This window comes from Bos grunniens, chromosome 25 (assembly GCF_055505025.1).
Source record: "Bos grunniens cultivar Pamir isolate PY7600 chromosome 25, Bosgru_T2T1.0, whole genome shotgun sequence".
NCBI lineage: Eukaryota > Metazoa > Chordata > Mammalia > Artiodactyla > Bovidae > Bos > Bos grunniens.
The window spans coordinates 25756442-25773333 of record NC_141189.1 but is presented as its reverse complement, the minus strand read 5'-3'; the positions used below and the strand labels follow the sequence as shown (position 1 = coordinate 25773333).

General features: G+C 41.7%; 1 protein-coding gene across 2 annotated transcripts in view; it reads left to right on the top strand.

The window, feature by feature from the left end:
* The first annotated feature begins 934 nt into the window (after nucleotides 1-934).
* Nucleotides 935-16892, top strand: part of TMC5 (transmembrane channel like 5) — a 72944-nt gene continuing 56986 nt past the window's right edge. The window contains exons 1-2 of one of the 2 annotated variants that reach the window (XM_086375539.1): nucleotides 935-1061; nucleotides 9577-9801. The gene's annotated coding sequence lies outside the window, so the exon portion shown is untranslated. Of the gene's footprint in view, nucleotides 1062-9576; nucleotides 9802-16892 lie in introns of those variants that run through there. The other variant, XR_015154664.1, reaches the window with a different exon arrangement.

Genomic DNA, 16892 nt, shown 5'->3' with positions numbered 1-16892 from the left:
ACCCTCACTGTCTCTGCAGATTAGAGAGGAAATGCCTGCCTATTCCTGAAAGATGGGGCACAGGTAAGAGAGGGCACTTTGAAGAAGGGTTGGGGGTGGGTCACAGAAATGATGTGGAATGCTTGGGAACGAGTCTTGGGAGGGGCCAAAACTGGGGCTGTTCTGTTGCTTAGCACCAGATGCCATGTACAGAATAAATGCACAATAAATATTTGTGAGAGGAAAGAATCACTATGGGGAAGTGGGAGGCAAAGAAGTGTGCTGGCTAAAGAGAAAGCTCTAGAGCTGTCTGCCTGCACTGGAATCCCTGCTTCCGGGGTCCTCACTGGGAGACGCTGGGGGAGGTGGACCTTTCTGGCTTCAGCTTGCTTGTCTGTAGGGTGAGTAGTGTGTTAAGAGCTCCCACTCCCATGTGGGGCTGTCAGGGCTAATCGGAACATAGAGGGCCCTGTCGGCACTCAGTAAATGTTACCTCTGACTCTTCCTTCTCATCCTTCCCTTCTTCCTCTGATAACAACGATGATGATGATGATGATTAAAATTCAGGCAGAAAGGAAAGAGTTTGAATTTCATTCTATCTGTAAAAGTGTGACCTTGAGCGAATTACTTAACCTCTCTGGGCCTCGATGTAATCATCATAAAATAGAGATAATAGTACCTCTTCATAGGTTGCTTGAGAATTCAGTTACAAATGCATAGTATGGTGCCTAGTGCTGAGTTAAGCTCTCAACAAAGGGTGCTGTCTTGATGTGTTTTATTAGTTATTGTTGCTATTTTACTAGATTGCTTCTGCACAGATTGGCAAACGGACCTCCAATGGAGTTGGATGTCAAGGGTGGGGTTTAGAGTCCTCTTATGCCAGGAACGGTTCTCTCCTTAGAGGCAGGGTCAGGTTGAACTTTCTGACAGTTCAGTGAGTCATATGATAGATCACGTTTGACAAGAGGTCCCGGAATAGAGTAAAAGGAGACTGGACTGTATTACTGCTCAGGTTATTCCCAGCCGCTGAAGGTTCAATGTTCCCAGAGACACCTACACGCTGATGGAATGCTAATTATTAGGTAAGGTCATTTCTAGGAAAGACACTTTATTTGTAGGGAAAGAAGAGACTGGGTAAGTCTTCTGGATTTTTTACAAGCCCAAACAAACAAGTTCTGCTTTCTATGGCATTTGAATCAGGGTGGATGGTTTTTAAAAGAAGGAAAGAATGTCCTATTTCTATAATTCAACAGAAGAACTGGGGACAATAGTTACTGCTTCCAATACTTCCTGTTTTTGCATCCCCAATAAATGCCAAATAATGACAAGGCAGACTTTTCTCCTGTGGTGGAGGGTTGACTTAGAATTGTCTGATGAGGGGAAAGACCTTAAAAAGAGAGGAGCTAGGTGGTGATCTCCAGTAAGATGACTTTCTTTGCCCCTAGAACCTCCATTCCTGGGGTGAGATGATGATATGTGGGAGTGTAACTCAGGGATTGTGGGCTCCTGCCTGCCAGGCAGTCCATACTCAGCCAAATGGGAGCCAGAGGACAATTTAGTAATCCTGACCTGTCTTTATTGAAAATGTTGATTTTTAGTTCATCATGGATTCTTGTATTTTTCCTACTTGAAAAAATATTGCATTAAAATGTTATTGATCCTGCTTACTGGATCTTTTGAACTTTTGGACACCCCTTGAACCTTAGATATGCAGATGACACCACCCTTACGGCAGAAAGTGAAGAGGAACTAAAAAGCCTTTTGAAGAGAGTGAAAGAGGAGAGTGAAAAAGTTGGCTTAAAGCTCAACACTCAGAAAACGAAGATCATGGCATCTGGTCCCATCACTTCATGGGAAATAGATGGGGAAACAGTGGAAACAGTGTCAGACTTTATTTTGGGGGGCTCCAAAATCACTGCAGATGGTGACTGCAGCCATGAAATTAAAAGACGCTTACTCCTTGGAAGAAAAGTTATGACCAACCTAGATAGCATATTCAAAAGCAAAGACATTACTTTGCCAACAAAGGTCCATCTAGTCAAGGCTATGGTTTTTCCAGTGGTCATGTATGGATATGAGAGTTGGACTGTGAAGAAAGCTGAGTGCTGAAAAATTGATACTTTTGAACTGTGGTGTTGAAGAAGACTCTTGAGAGTCCCTTGGACTGCAAGGAGATCCAACCAGTCCATTCTAAAGGAGATCAGCCTTGGGTGTTCTTTGGAAGGAATGATGCTAAAGCTGAAACTCCAGTACTTTGGCCACCTCATGAGAAGAGCTGACTCATTGGAAAAGACTCTGATGCTGGGAGGGATTGGGGGCAGGAGGAAAGGGGGATGACAGAGGATGAGATGGCTGGATGGCATCACCAACTCCATGGACGTGAGTTTGAGTGAACTCCGGGAGATGGTGATGGACAGGCAGGCCTGGCGTGCTGCGATTCATGGGGTCGCAAAGAGTCGGACACGACTGAGCGACTGAACTGAACTGAACTGAATGTGTATCCCAGGCCAGGATCTTACTCCGTCACCCGGCTCCTGGCCCTGCTGCAAATAGCCCTGAATCTAGAAACTTCCCACGCGTAACTTCATACTTACTCAGCATGGGCAAAAAGATGACCATATTCAAAATGTGAATGCTGGACAAGCAAGTTGAAAAAGAGGCTTCTCTTCCCTAAGAGGGAGGGCCGTCTATGATACTGCACTTCACTCTGTATTGGCTGTGTTTCTTGGCCAAGTTACTTAGCCTCTCTGTGCCTTTGTGTCCTTCTCAGTAGAATAAGGATAATAATAGCATCTATTACTAAGGCTATGGTGGGGATTTAATGGGTTAACACCTGTGAAGTTCTCATAACATGTCTGGCATATACGTACTTGTTGTTTTGTTCTCATTGGTTTCAGTTTCTCTTTTCCTGTCTGCAAATCTGGAATAATACTTAGATTGTGTTATATAATGTTTGTTTAAATAGGCCTTATAATAGGACTGTTATACAAATCTGAATTAGTCTAAGAAGTAAGCTTCTAGTGCCAAAGGTGGATGAAGCTCAACCTTTACTGGCCCCTCCTGCCTTTCTGACACCCAGTGGTAGAGAAAAGGAAGACCCCCAGCCTCAGAGGGGAGAGGCACCAAGTGTTAGCGGAAGGAGAGTCTGGAGACCTTTCCTCCTGTGGGCCTCAGCTCTTGGTAAGGGCCAAAGCAGAATATAAGGTCTTACCCACCACAAGAAAGTTTATTAATAATGACCAAAGAAAGAACAGGTCAGAAAGGATCGGACATGACTGAGCGACTGAGCTGCACGCAAAGAAAGAACAGAGAGAACACCTCAAGAGAGGTGGGCTAGGCCAAGGGAGGCAAATGGCCCTGGAGGACTGGGGTGCCTAGTTGTTAAGGCAGGGTCGTTTGCATAATCCAGAGGGGTCATTGATTGACAGCCTTGACTCACAGCTGCAGGTTATGTAACAAGATCCTCTAGCATGCCTGGCCTTGCCATAGTTCTGTCTGTTATAATTAGATGTATGTATTCATGGAATATTTATGAGCAGTTAATGAGTCCAATAGAAACCAAAGGTTACTTTTGTACTGGATTAGTGGAAGGTGTGCACATGTGCTAGAGTCAGGAAAGTCCTCCAGTCCACTGGTAGGGGGTTTTCTCAGCCCCCTCACTATTTTTGGAGTACTGGTGGGGGCATGTGAGGGGCTGGGCTGGTACACTGCTTGGTAGGATTGGGTGGCTATTGGGCGGTTAGCTGAAGGGGTGGCCTCCCATTGCTCTCAGCCAGCTTCCTGGCTGTCACTTAGGTTTATCGTTTTTCCCTGCTCTGGGCAGGATTCTGAGAACATTGATAGTGGGGGAGGGGAAGAGGCGGGGTCTCCAAGAAGTGGGGTCCCTCTTTGGGCAGCAGAATCACCCACTCCTCCCAGCAGGTCTTTGCAGGTATAGGAGCCATGGTGGCTCCTTGTGTTGGGTCCAGCTCTCCCAGAAAGGGATCCTTGTTCTTCTGGGAAGGGCTGGGGCAGTCAGCCAGGCAGGAAGGCATGCAACTCTCAAACATCTCCTCTTCTCCTTCCACCTCTCTGCCTGCTCCTTGCTGATCCGTTCCCTGGCTAATTCACAGTGATTCTCAAACCTTCGTGCACAGAACCTGATAAAAAGGCAGCTTCCTAGGTCCCACCCCAGACCCACTGAATCAAAACTTCTGGGGATGGGACCCGAATTAGGGTGGTCTTCCTGGGACTGGCAGGTTTTCAGAACATGGAACTTTCAGTGCTAAAACTGAGAATGTCCTGGGGAAACTTGGATAAGTTGGTCACCTGATGATCCACAGGTCCCCATCTCCCTTAGGCTCCTGGATGACTCTCCTGGGCATCCAGCTTGATGGTCCCCAAAACACACAGATCAGCAATGCTTTAAATGTTGAAGTTCCTTTAGGCTCTATGCTTCACTGTCTTTTCCTTCCCTAGACTTGCACTGGTAATCCCATAATCACTCATGGTTATCTACATTAAGGTTAATGAAGGGTTAGTCACTCAGTCATGTCTCTTCGACCCCATGGATGGTAGCCTGCCAGGCTCCTCAGTCCATGGAATTCTCCAGGCAAGAATACTGGAGTGGGTTGCCATTCCCTTCTCCAGAGGATCTTCCCTACCTAGGGATTGAACCCAGGTCTCTTGCATTGCAGGCATATTCTTTACCATCTGAATAAAATTAAAAATTCAGTTCCTCAGTTGCACAGTTGCACTAGCCACATTTTAAGTACTTGCTAGATACATGTGGTCAGTGGTTGCTCTATTTGACAGTGTGATATAGAACTATTCCATCATCATAAAAAGTTCTACAAGCACACCTCAATTTATATTGTGTTTTTTTACAAATTGAAGGTTTGTGACCACGCTGCATCAAGCAAGTTTATTGGTGCTGTTTTTCCAACAGCATTTGCTGACTTTGTGTCTCTGTGTCACATTTTGGTAATTCTTGCATATTTTAAACTTTTTCACTGTTATTTTGTTATGGTGATCTGTGAACAGTGATCTTTGATATTAGTATTGCAAAAAGATTGACTTGTTGGAGGCTCAGATAACAGTTCCCATTTTTAGCAACTAAATATTTTTAAATTAAAATGTATCCATTGTTTTTTAAAGACGTAATACTATTGCATACTTAATAGACCACAATATATATAAACATAAATTTTATATGCACTGGAAAACAAAAAAAATTCACATGACTCACTTTATTGTAATATTCACTTGGTTGCAATGGTCTGGGACTGAACTCAGAAAGTATTAGTCTCTCAATCGTGTCTGACTGTTTGCAACCATGGACTGTAGCCCGCCAGGCTCCTCTGTCCATGGGATTCTCCAGGCAAGAATACTGGAGTGGATCGCTAGTCCCTTCTCCAGGGCTACCTCAGTGCTAAATGTAGCCCACTAGACCATTCTTTGGATAGATTTTTGCCATGTCACGGTGATGTCCTTCATAGGATGAAAATTCACGTTCATTTTCTAGTCTTTGACACTTTCTTATGTGTTTAACAAGCTAAAAATCTTACATTCTTTTGGGATTCATAAAATACAACCACTGTTCCTTGGGAATTAAGTAAATCTCTTAAAATATAGTAAATTCCTTGTTGAAAACTTGAAAAAATACAAGATGTTTTGTTATTTTTTTTTTTTCCCCTTCTATTCATAGCAAACCAAATCTTATATTCTAAGGGCTCCAGTGTGTGGTCTTGAATGTGCCTGAGGCAAAGGCAGAAACAGTTTCTAAAATAATTTAGTTCCGGGAGAAGACTCTCATGGGGTGCTAGCTAACAGATATTTAGTTCCGGGATGAATTAGTTAAATGGGTGACTGAAGGATTTTTCCCTCACATGCTTTAAAGAGATTGATTTCCTTGGTTTTATTTCCTTGTTCTGCGCTTTCCCTGCAGATAAAGGATTCTAAGATATTTGTTTACAGTGGCTTCAATGATGACAGCCAAAGTAATCATTAAGCTAACATGACCAGCCCAGAAGAACAACAAGGCACTTGTGAGCAAATAAGATCTACGTCTCCGCTGATACGTGGATGTGTTTGAGCGTGTGGCCTCATGCCTGGGCAACAGCTCTCAGACATGTGGTGGTCTTCGTTCTTTGTGTGGGAATTGACTTCCCAAGATCAGTTTCCTGAAAGGAATCGAAGCTTCTAGAACTGCGATTATGAGGGTTTGGCTCAAAAGAGATGCCTGGGAATGAGCAGTGTCTTCTTTTTGAATTCCTTTTCCTTCCCTTTCAGGAATTCTTAGAATTATGGCTGGTATTTCGAATGCATGTGGAGGGAAAGACGAGAGTATGTAATTATATTATTTGTATAATGTCCATTGTTTCCCTAAATATTGTCATTTGCATTCCACCTTCATACTTGTTACCCCCATTTTGTACTATGAATGTTATTATTTATCTTTTTTTTAACTTAATAGATTTATTTTAAAAGGAAATATGTCATTATTGTAAATGGAAAATTTGTATCACTTGCTTGTAGATATAGGTGACTATATAGTCATATTTATTTTATAAACATTATTATATTTATTTACCTTTATATGTATTTATAGACATATATGAAAAAAGTGAAAAGTGTTAGTTGCTCAGTCATGTCCAAGTCTTTGCAGCTGCATGGACTGTAGCCTGCTAGGCTCCTCTGTCCATGGAATTCTCCAGACAAGAGTACTAGAGGGGGAAGTCATTCCCTTCTCCAGTGAATCTTTCTGACCCAGGGATCGAACCCAGGTATCCTGCATTACAAACAGATTCTTTACTGTCTGAGCCACCAGGGAAGCCCATAGACATACATACACAGAAGGAAAACCAAACCATGTTATTAAATTCTAGATTGTGAAAGAAGCATCTCAAAAGCTACATTCTGTATGATTTCATTTATATGACATTTTGAAAAATGCAAAACTATTGGGATGGAGAACAGACCCTTCTTGGGCTAAGGATGGGAGGAGGGGTGATTTCAGGGAATGGCAGAGGGGAGTTTAAGGTGATGAAACTGTCTGTATCCTGACTGTGTGGTTGTGCATGGGCTCACAGAACTATATATCCCAAATATTTTGTTGCTTGTTAATTTAAAAGTGAAATTGTTAGAGTCTAGTCATAAGTTGTAGCCTCATGAAGGTTCTAACTTGAGTTTTGCTCTCTCCTCGTTGAAAAAGAGACAATGGCCCATTCAGAGAGTTGTTGAAGAATCATTAGCACTAATGGAGATGATGTAGTTATTAACCTGAATCATTGAACAAGAAATAAAAAGGAAGGAGCTATCGCTGGGAAATAATAAATAATAAAATCTTGTTATTTTCCATGAGGAAATTTCTCCTTTCTAGAATCCCTGTAATGATCTGAAACCCTCAGTTTATAAATGGACTGTGTTTGTGGCCACAGGGGACCCAGGCCTGAGAAGGTCTGAGTGAACCTTTCCCCACTCCCCACTCTCCCAGGATGGTCCAGCAGATCCCAGTTAGATTGGTTTGCCCTCCCACTGGGTGCCAACAAGATAGGCTCCAGACGATGCATGTGATGAATGAGAACTTTGTGAGACAACCTTCCTTCATTCCTTCAACAAATATTGAGTGTCTCCTTTGTCTCCTGTGTGCCAGGCGTGGTGCTAGATCCTGGGGAGATACTGAACAAAATAGAACAACTCCGACCCTCACAGAGCTCTCAGTCAATGGAAGACACATTTTGAACAATAAGTGCACACAATTAATATATAATTACAAATTGGTAAGTCCTGTGGAAAAGGAGGCAGGATGCTATTAGAGAAACACAAGGAGAATTGTTTGGATGAGGAGGAATAAGGAAGGCCTCTCTGTGAAGGCAGATTTGAAGCTGGCTCCTTAAGGATGAGGAGTTAACCAGACCAGGAGTGGAGGGAAAAGCATTCTAGGTGGAGGGAGCAACATGTACGAAGGTCATGACCCAGGAAAACAGGCCAGGGTGTTTATAAAAGTGTGGCAAACTACCCTCCATAAATGCAACCCCTGTAACTGAGAATGATTTTAAATTATTGAAAAAAAGAAGATTGAGCGCTGAAGAATTGATGCTTTTGAACTGTGGTGCTGGAGAAGACTCTTGAGAGTCCCTTGGACAGCAAGGATATCAAACCAGTCAATCCTAAAGGAAATCACCCTGAGTGTTCTTTGGAAGGACAGATGCTGAAGCTGAAGCTCCAGTACTTTGGCCACCTGATGCGAAGAGCTGACTCACTGGAAAAGACCCGGAAGCTGGGCAAGACTGAGGGCAAGAGGAAAAGGGGGGCGACAGAGGATGAGATGGTTGGATGGCATTGCTGACTAATGGACTTGAGTTTGAGCAAACTCAGGGAGATAGTGAAGGACAGGGAAGCCTGGTGTGCTGTAGTTCATGGGGTCACAAAGAGTCGGACGCGACTTAGTGAGAACAACAACAAAATGAGAGCATGAAGAGTCCCCCCGCCAAAACGAGTGAAGACTGAGCGAGCGTATGCCCCTGCTGCCTGGCTCCCAGCAGGCAGGTGGTATTATGTCTCAGAAGTATTGATACATCCCTTCACTTCCTAATCATACAAAATGTCCACTTCTTCCTCTTTAATGAAAAGATCTCACCTCTGTTTCCCTTTCTTTTCCTTTTTTCCTGCAAATTTTTCTTTATATCATGAACTTAGAGAGCTGGAAAAGCCCTTTTTTAGATCTCCTGTGTTAATATCAGTTTAACTCAGCCATTCTCAAACTCAGGGATGAGGTGGGGAGGAGGAACGGCTGATTTATTTCCCAGTGGACTTTGACAATGCCTGACAAGGTACCACAGACTGGGTGGCTTACCAGAAATGTATTGTCTCACAGTTTGCGGGCTGGAAGTCTGAAACCAAGGTGTTGGGAGGGTAATGGTCCCTCCTATACTTATAGTGGAAGGATCCTTGCTTGCCTCTTCCAACTTCTAGTAATCCTTGGCCTGAGGCAGAAGAACACCAATCTTCATGGCATCCTCCAAGTGTCTCTTCACACACTCCTCCCTGTGTGCATGGCTGTGTCCAAAGTTCCCCTGCTAACAAGGACAACAGTCAGACTGGACCTCAATGACCTCATTCTAACTTGATTACCTGTTAGATCCTATGTCCTAATAAGGTCACAAACTGGGATACCAAAGGTTAAGTACTTCCGTATATCTTTTACTAGGGACATAATTCAACCCCTAATAGCGGTCAACATATAAACAATATGAAGTGGAAAATCACCAACCAAATTTAGAATCGTGCTGGCTTCTGGACAGAGAAAGGGGGAGGGGGATAGTGGTGGAAAACTGGGTTGAGGGGAAGCTTGAGAGTTTCCATTTTACCAGTCATGCTTTATTTCCTTGAGAAAATAAGCACAAATCTGGAATTAACATGAAAAAGATTAGTATCTGGTAGTATTTATTCTTTCGCTCTCTGTACTTGATTGTTGTCCATTTTTTAAAAGTCGTAAGAGGAAAGAAAATTAGAAGGCATTGAACTAGCGTGTCCTTCCTTCACAGGCACCGGTAAGGGGTGTGGTGTGACACCATCTCTTATAGAAGTCAAAGTCCTGTGTCATCTGATTTTCAGGATATATGGCCTGCAGTCAGCAGCTGGGAATTTTCAGACTTCAGACTCACGTTAAGGACTATAACCTTCTGGAAATCGTCCCGGATCCAGCTTCTATCAACAGCCAGTGGGAGAGAAAACACACATCCATCCGACCCTGTAGTTCCAACAGCATCTGCACGCCAAGTCGCTGTGTGTGAAATTTGCACTCGTTTGGGACAAAGTGAGAAAAACGAGGATAGAGATGTAAGTTTTTAAGAAGGTTAATCTATTCGATGAAATGGACTGTTCTTCCTTTTTAGATTGGGATTTTTTTCCTTTTAAAAACTGTCTATACAATGTTTTATGAAATAACAGTGATCGTAGGTCATGGTAGCTGTTGTTGCTTTTAATGTCTTTAGTTAGCAAAATAAAATGTAGCACCCCACCACCGCCCCAAAAAATAAAAACCTGAAAAATTCGGTTGATCTAAATCAAAATGATCGTGGCTCTTTGGAACTAATTAAAAATTTCTACAGACTCACTTTTTAATAACTTTGGGGATCTTAAATTTGTATGTACTATATACCATTTATAAGCACGTCAGTTTCATTTAGGTTGAAAGTTTGTCTTGTGTTTAAACAACAAAATTCACCTCATTAGAAGACAGAACATGCAGCTGAAATGAGAATTTGTGGCCTCATTTTGCCCCTAATGGGGTGATGTCCTGCATTTGGTGGTGGTCAAGTTAACTTTTACAAGGCTCTGTCCTCTCTTCCCTTGTCTTTCAGGTAATAACTGGCCTTATTAGCAAAATTAACCTTTGTGCAGTTTACGACTGCCTCGTGATTCTAGCGTGGGGTTGGGCAGGAGATGGGAAAAGGAGATTAGAGAGAAGAGCCGTACAAAGCTGGCTGTCTTCTGCTGGAACATGGAGATCTAGAGCATTCCTTTTTAGCTCCACGATATTCCATTATGCAGGTGTGCTGTCACCGATTTGATCCATCCCTTGTTGATGGGTTTTTGGATTGTTTCCATTTTTTCTCATTACACGTAAAGCTTGGCCTTAATGACTCCATGTCACTGTTTTGTGAGGTCATTTTGGTGGCTGCAGAACAAAGATCGTGGGTGACTTGCTGTGGCTTATGCTGGTTTAAGTCTGGGAAATATAAGAGGCAGTAGAGATCCAAATACATAGCCTGCCTGTGACCTTATCAAGATTCTAGGATTTAGTTTATCCTTTGAACATTATTGGACTAGCTAAATGCAAGGTTGTTATGATCATCCATTCAAATCAGGAGACTTGCAAGATCAAATAGGGAGACTGCAATTAACAGATTCAAAAGACATATAATTGTGTGGGAATGTGACTGAAAACCAATGAAATAGTGAAGTAGGAAAACCTAAATAGATGTCAAAAAGAGGACTCAGAATTGATGAATCAATGGCCCTTATTGGGAAGATACTAGAGCAACAAAACTTAGAGGCAAAAAAATATATAATATACTCTATAAAATCTAAAACCCATATTTTATAATAACTATAAATGCAGTATAACAATTAAAATTGTACACCTGTAACTTACATAACTATAACTACATCAACTATATTTCAATAAAAAGGAAAATGTATATGTATTTGAGCTTCTTCCAAGGCACAAAGAGAAATTTTTCCTTGGAAAAGACAAGATGTTTGTACCTCTAATAGTCAGTAGGAAACTATGAGTAAATTTCTCAGAAGACCACTCCCACTTAATTTCCCTGTCAGCTCAAGACTATTTCCTTATAGTTATTTCCTCCTCTCTCTTTCCTTTGAGTCATTTTCTGTGGCTTATCTCTTTGCTTCCTTAGGGATTTGAGGTTACAGCACATTGGTGCCTGGTCTGTGAAAAAGACAAGCACACTGACAAACTCCTGTCAAATGACGTCAGTAGAACAGAGAATTGTACCAGCAGATTGAAACTCATTATTGGCTGATCACATATAGTGTCTATCTATCCATATTTGTGTTATATGAATATATTCATGAACTTACATATTCATAAATACATTCATGAATACATATATTACATATTCATAAATACATTCATGAATACATATATTAAATGTATGTGTTGTATGAATAAGTATGTTCATACAATACATATGCACAAACACACAGAGATAAACAGGTAAATAAGTGAATGATTGATAGATAAGTAGACGGATGTTATATGTGATCAGCCAACAGTTCATTCATTCATGAATATATTCACAAATATATGTATTCATATAATAAACAAAGATATATTTGTCAAAGATTCTAAATGATCTTGTATTGTCAGGCTAGGCTAGACTCTGCTGCATTAAGAAACAAACTCAAAATCTCAATGGCTTAACTCCTGAAAGTTTATCTCTTGCCCATGAAATGCTATTATGGGTTATTGGGGGTGGGTTGTGCCCCATTTAGTCACGCAGTCTATGGGTGAAGAGTGGGTCTCCATCTGAAATGTCACTGGTTGCCATGGCAGCAGACAGGCACTAAAAGGTTGTGTTTTTGACTCTTAAATTCTTTTGGTTGGAAGTAACACATGCTAACAAAAATAGCCCAATGCCACTGCCTTTATGGAAGGGGGTTGCTCATCTCACAGTGACCTGCAGGGACTCCAGAGCTCCCCCCAACTCTCCCCACCCCCAGCCCCAGCAGCTCATCCTGGAGTTGCTGGAGGGTCTGAGCTCTTTGCTGGTGACCCTGAGCTGTATTTTGTGGTCATCTGATCCCTTTAGAAGGTCCTCCTGACACATTTTTTTTTTTCCAGAAATTCATCCTGGGGAGAAGCATGGACTTCTTGAAAAACTGACATACTTCCTTTTTTTCCCAAGAAATGAGTATCACATAACTTGTATGATTCTCTTTCAGTCTGCACTGAAAAGAAGCTCACACCAAAATTTAGTTCTCATTTACAGTCACTATGTCAACTGAGGAATTTGCTAGAATTTCTTTTCCTTCTACTTTATTATAAAGGATTTCTATTTTTAAAAATGTCCTAGTTGAATGCCTGAATTTTTAAAAATTGATGTATAAGTTGCTTTACAACATTTTATTAGTTTCTATATATGAATTCATACACACACACACACACACACATCAGTTCAGTTCCGTCGCTCAGTCATGTCCAACTCTTTGCGACTCCATGGACTGCAGCACACCAGGCCTCCCTGTCCATCACCAACTCCTGGAGTTTATTCAAACTCATGTCCATTGAGTCAGTGATGCCACCCAATCATCTCATCCTCTGTCGTCCCCTTCTCCTCCTGCCCTCAATCTTCCCCAGCATCAGGGTCTTTTCAAATGAGTCAGTTCTTGCATCGGGTGGCCAAAGTATTGAAGTTTCAGCTTTCAGCATCAGTCCTTCCAATGAATAATCAGGACTGATTTCCTTTAGGATATACAGGTTGGATCTCCTTGCAGTCCAAGGGACTCTCAAGAGTCTTCTCCAACACCACATTTCAAATGCATCAATTCTTCTGTGCTCAGCTTTCTTTATAGTCCAACTCTCACATCCATACATGACCACTGGAAAAACCATAGCCTTGACTAGATGGACCTTTGCTGGCAAAGTAATGTCTCTGCTTTTTAATATGTTGTCTAGGTTGGTCTCACACACACACACACACACATATTCTGTTTCAGATTCTTTTCAACTATATGTAGCCTGTACATATAATGAATAAAGTGGAGTTGCTCAGTTGTGTCTGACTCTTTGCGACCCTATGGACTGTAGCCCACCAGGCCCCCTCATCCATGGGATGTACCAGGCAAGAATACTGGAGTGGGTTGCCATTTTCTTCCCCAGAGGGTCTCCTTGGGTCCAGGGATCAAACTCGGGTCTCCCGCATTGAAGGCAGACTCTTTTACCATCTGAGCCACCAGGGAATTCCATGTAGCTTATTATAAAGATATTAACATAGTTCCCTGTGCTATACAGTAAGACCTTGTCATTTATCTATTTTATACATAGTATTTTGTATCTGCCAATCCCAACTCCTAGTTTATCTTTCCCCCATACCTTTCCCCTTTGGTAACCATAAATTTCTCTGTATCTGTGGGTCTGTTTCTGTTTTGCAAATAAGTTCCTTTGTATCATTTTTTTTTTTTTTAGATTCCACATGTAAGTAACATCACATTTGTCTGTCTCTGTTTGACTTACTTCACTTAGTATGATAATCTCTAGGTCCATCCATGGAATGAACTTTTGTTGTCCACCAAGCCTTCTTTCTTGTGAAACCTGCCAGGGTTTTCATTACACATAAATCAAAATAGTGGTAAATAATATCTTCTATTCAGTGAATGTTTCCTTGATGCCAGTTCTTTATGTGCCCCATATTGTTCACTCCTTCCAACTCTATGAGGCATTATTAATCAGCATTGGATAGATGAGCAAATAGAATCAAAGAGATTAAGTGATTTGCCCAAGTCCACACAGCTAGCAGATAGAAACTAAACCCGATGCCAAGGGCTTGATTCCTAACCATTTCATTGCACAGCATCACATAGTCAAATCTCTTATGATTATGTAGTGGGAGTGACAAACAGACTCAATGGGTTAGATCTGATAGACAGAGTGCCTGACGAACTATGGTTGGAGGTTCGTGACATTGTACAGGAGGCAGTGATCAAGACCATCCCCAAGAAAAAGAAATGCAAGAACACAAAATGCTTGAGCAGGCCTTACAAATAGCTGAGAAAAGAAGAGAAGCAAAAGGTAAAGGAGAAAAGGAAAGATATACTTGTCTGAATGCAGAGTTCCAAAGAATAGCAAGGAGAGGTAAGAAAGCCTTCCTTGGTAATCAATGCAAAGAAATAGAAGAAAACAATAGAATAGAAAGGACTAGAGATCTCTTCAAGAAAATTAGAGATACCAAGGGACAATTTCATGCAAAGATGGGCACAATAAAGGACAGGAATGGTGTTGACCTAACAGAAGCAGAAGATATTAAGAAGAGATGGCAAGAATACACAGAAGAACTGTACAAAAAAAGATCTTCATGATCCAGATAACCATGATGGTGTGATCACTCGCTTAGAGCCAGACATCCTGGAATGTGAAGTCAAGTGGGCCTTAGGAAGCATCACTACGAACAAAGCTAGTGGAGGTGATGGAATTCCAGTTGAGCTATTCCAAATCCTGAAAGATGATGCTGTGAAAGTGCTGCACTCAATATGCCAGCAAATTTGGAAAACTCAGCAGTGGCCACAGGACTGGAAAAGGTCAGTTTTCATTCCAATCCCAAAGAAAGGCAATGCCAAATAATGTTCAAACTACCGCACAACTGCATTCATCTCACATGCTAGCAAAGTAATGCTCAAAATCCTTCAAGTGAGGCTTCAACAGTACGTAAACCAAGACCTTCCAGATATTTCTAAAGCTGAATTTAGAAAAGGCAGAAGAACCAGAGATCAAATTACCAACCTCCACTGGATAATCGAAAAAGCAAGAGAGTTCCAGCAAAACATCTACTTCTGCTTTATTGACTATGTCAAAGCCTTTGACTGTGTGGATTACAACAAACTGTGGAAAAATCTTCAAGAGATGGGAATACCAGACCACCTGACTTGCCTCCCGAGAAATCTATATGCAGGTCAAGAAGCCACTGTTAGAACTGGACATGGAACAATGGACTGGTTCTAAGTTGGGAAAGGAGTACATCAAGGCTGTATGTTGTCACCTTGCTTATTTAACTTATATGAAGAGTACATCATGAGAAATGCTGGGATGGATGAAGCACAAGCTGGGATCAAGATTGCTGGGAGAAATATCAATAACCTCAGATATGCAGATGACACCACCCTTATGGCAGAAAGCAAAGAAGAACTGAAGAATTTCTTGATGAAAGTGAAAGAGGAAAGTGAAAAAGTTGGCTTAAAACTCAATTTAGAAAACTAAGATCATGGCATCCGGTCCCATCACTTCATGGCAAATAGTTGGGGAAACAATGGAAACAGTGAGAGACTTTATTTTCCTGGGTTCCAAAATCACTGCAGATGGTGACTGCAGCCACGAAATTAAAAGACGATTGCTCCTTGGAAGAAAAGCTATGACCAACCTAGACAGCATATTAAAAAACAGACGTTACTTTGCCAACAAAGGTCCGTCTAGTCAAGGCTATGGTTTTTCCAGTGGTCATGTACGGATGTGAGAGTTGGACCATAAAGAAAACTGGGCACTGAAGAATTGATGCTTTTGAACTGTGGTGTTGGAGAAGACTCTTGAGAGTCTCTTGGACTGCAAGGATATCCAACCAGTCCATCCTAAAGAAATCAGTCCTGAATATTCATTGGAAGGACTGATGCTGAAGCTGAAACTCCAATACTTTGGCCACCTGATGCAAAGAACTGACTCATTTGAAAAGACCCTGATGCTGGGAAAGACTGAAGACAGGAGGAGAAGGGGAAGAAGAAGGGGAAGACAGAGGGTGAGTTATTTGGATGGCATCACCGACCCGATGGGCATGAGTTTGAGCAGGCTCTGGGCATTGCTGATTGGCAGGGGGGCGGGGCTTGTTGCAGTTCATGGGGTCACAAAGAGTTGGACATGACTGAGGGACTGAACTGAACTGACAACAGATGATTCAATTCAGATAACGTGTCCTGTCCTCGCCTAGTTTTTGCTTTCATCCACTCAGATGTTCTGTGATGCATATGTGAGAAAACCGGTAATGTTTGTGAGCTAGAGCCATTCATTTATTTTCAGCTAGTATAATTAGAAGGAAATAGAAGGGGAAATAGAAAGTTTCACGTTATGGTTTCTGGTTTAGAGCTTTCTCATTTTCTTTTTCTTTTTAAGAGTAAGAGGTTGTATATTTATAGAGAGGTACACAGTTCTTACTACAGTCCATGAGGTTGCAAAGAGTTGGACACAACTGAGCAACCAAGCATGCACGCACCCACACAGTTCTTATGTGTCCTTGATGTGCACACACATGCCACCATGTAGCCACCACCCAGATCAAGAGGAGGACATTTCTAGAATCCCAGAGGCTTGCTCACTCATCTTGTTTCCCGTCTCCTCCCTTCCCCAAGGTAATCGCTATTCTGACTTCTAGTTCCATTATTTAGTTTGCCTGCTCTTGAACTTTGTATAAATGTTATACAGTCTGTAGTCTTTTGTATCTGAATTGCAATCATCATTGCCTCTGTGAGATGAATCCATGTCATTGCATGTCACAGAAGTTCCATCTTTGTTACTGCTGTATAGCGTTTCATTGTATGAATATGCCACAATTCATTTACTTATTCTACTGTTAGCTTGTTTGCAATTTCTGACTCTTATGTAAGAAAAGCATCTATGAGCACTCTCATTACCTTTTGGTGGACAT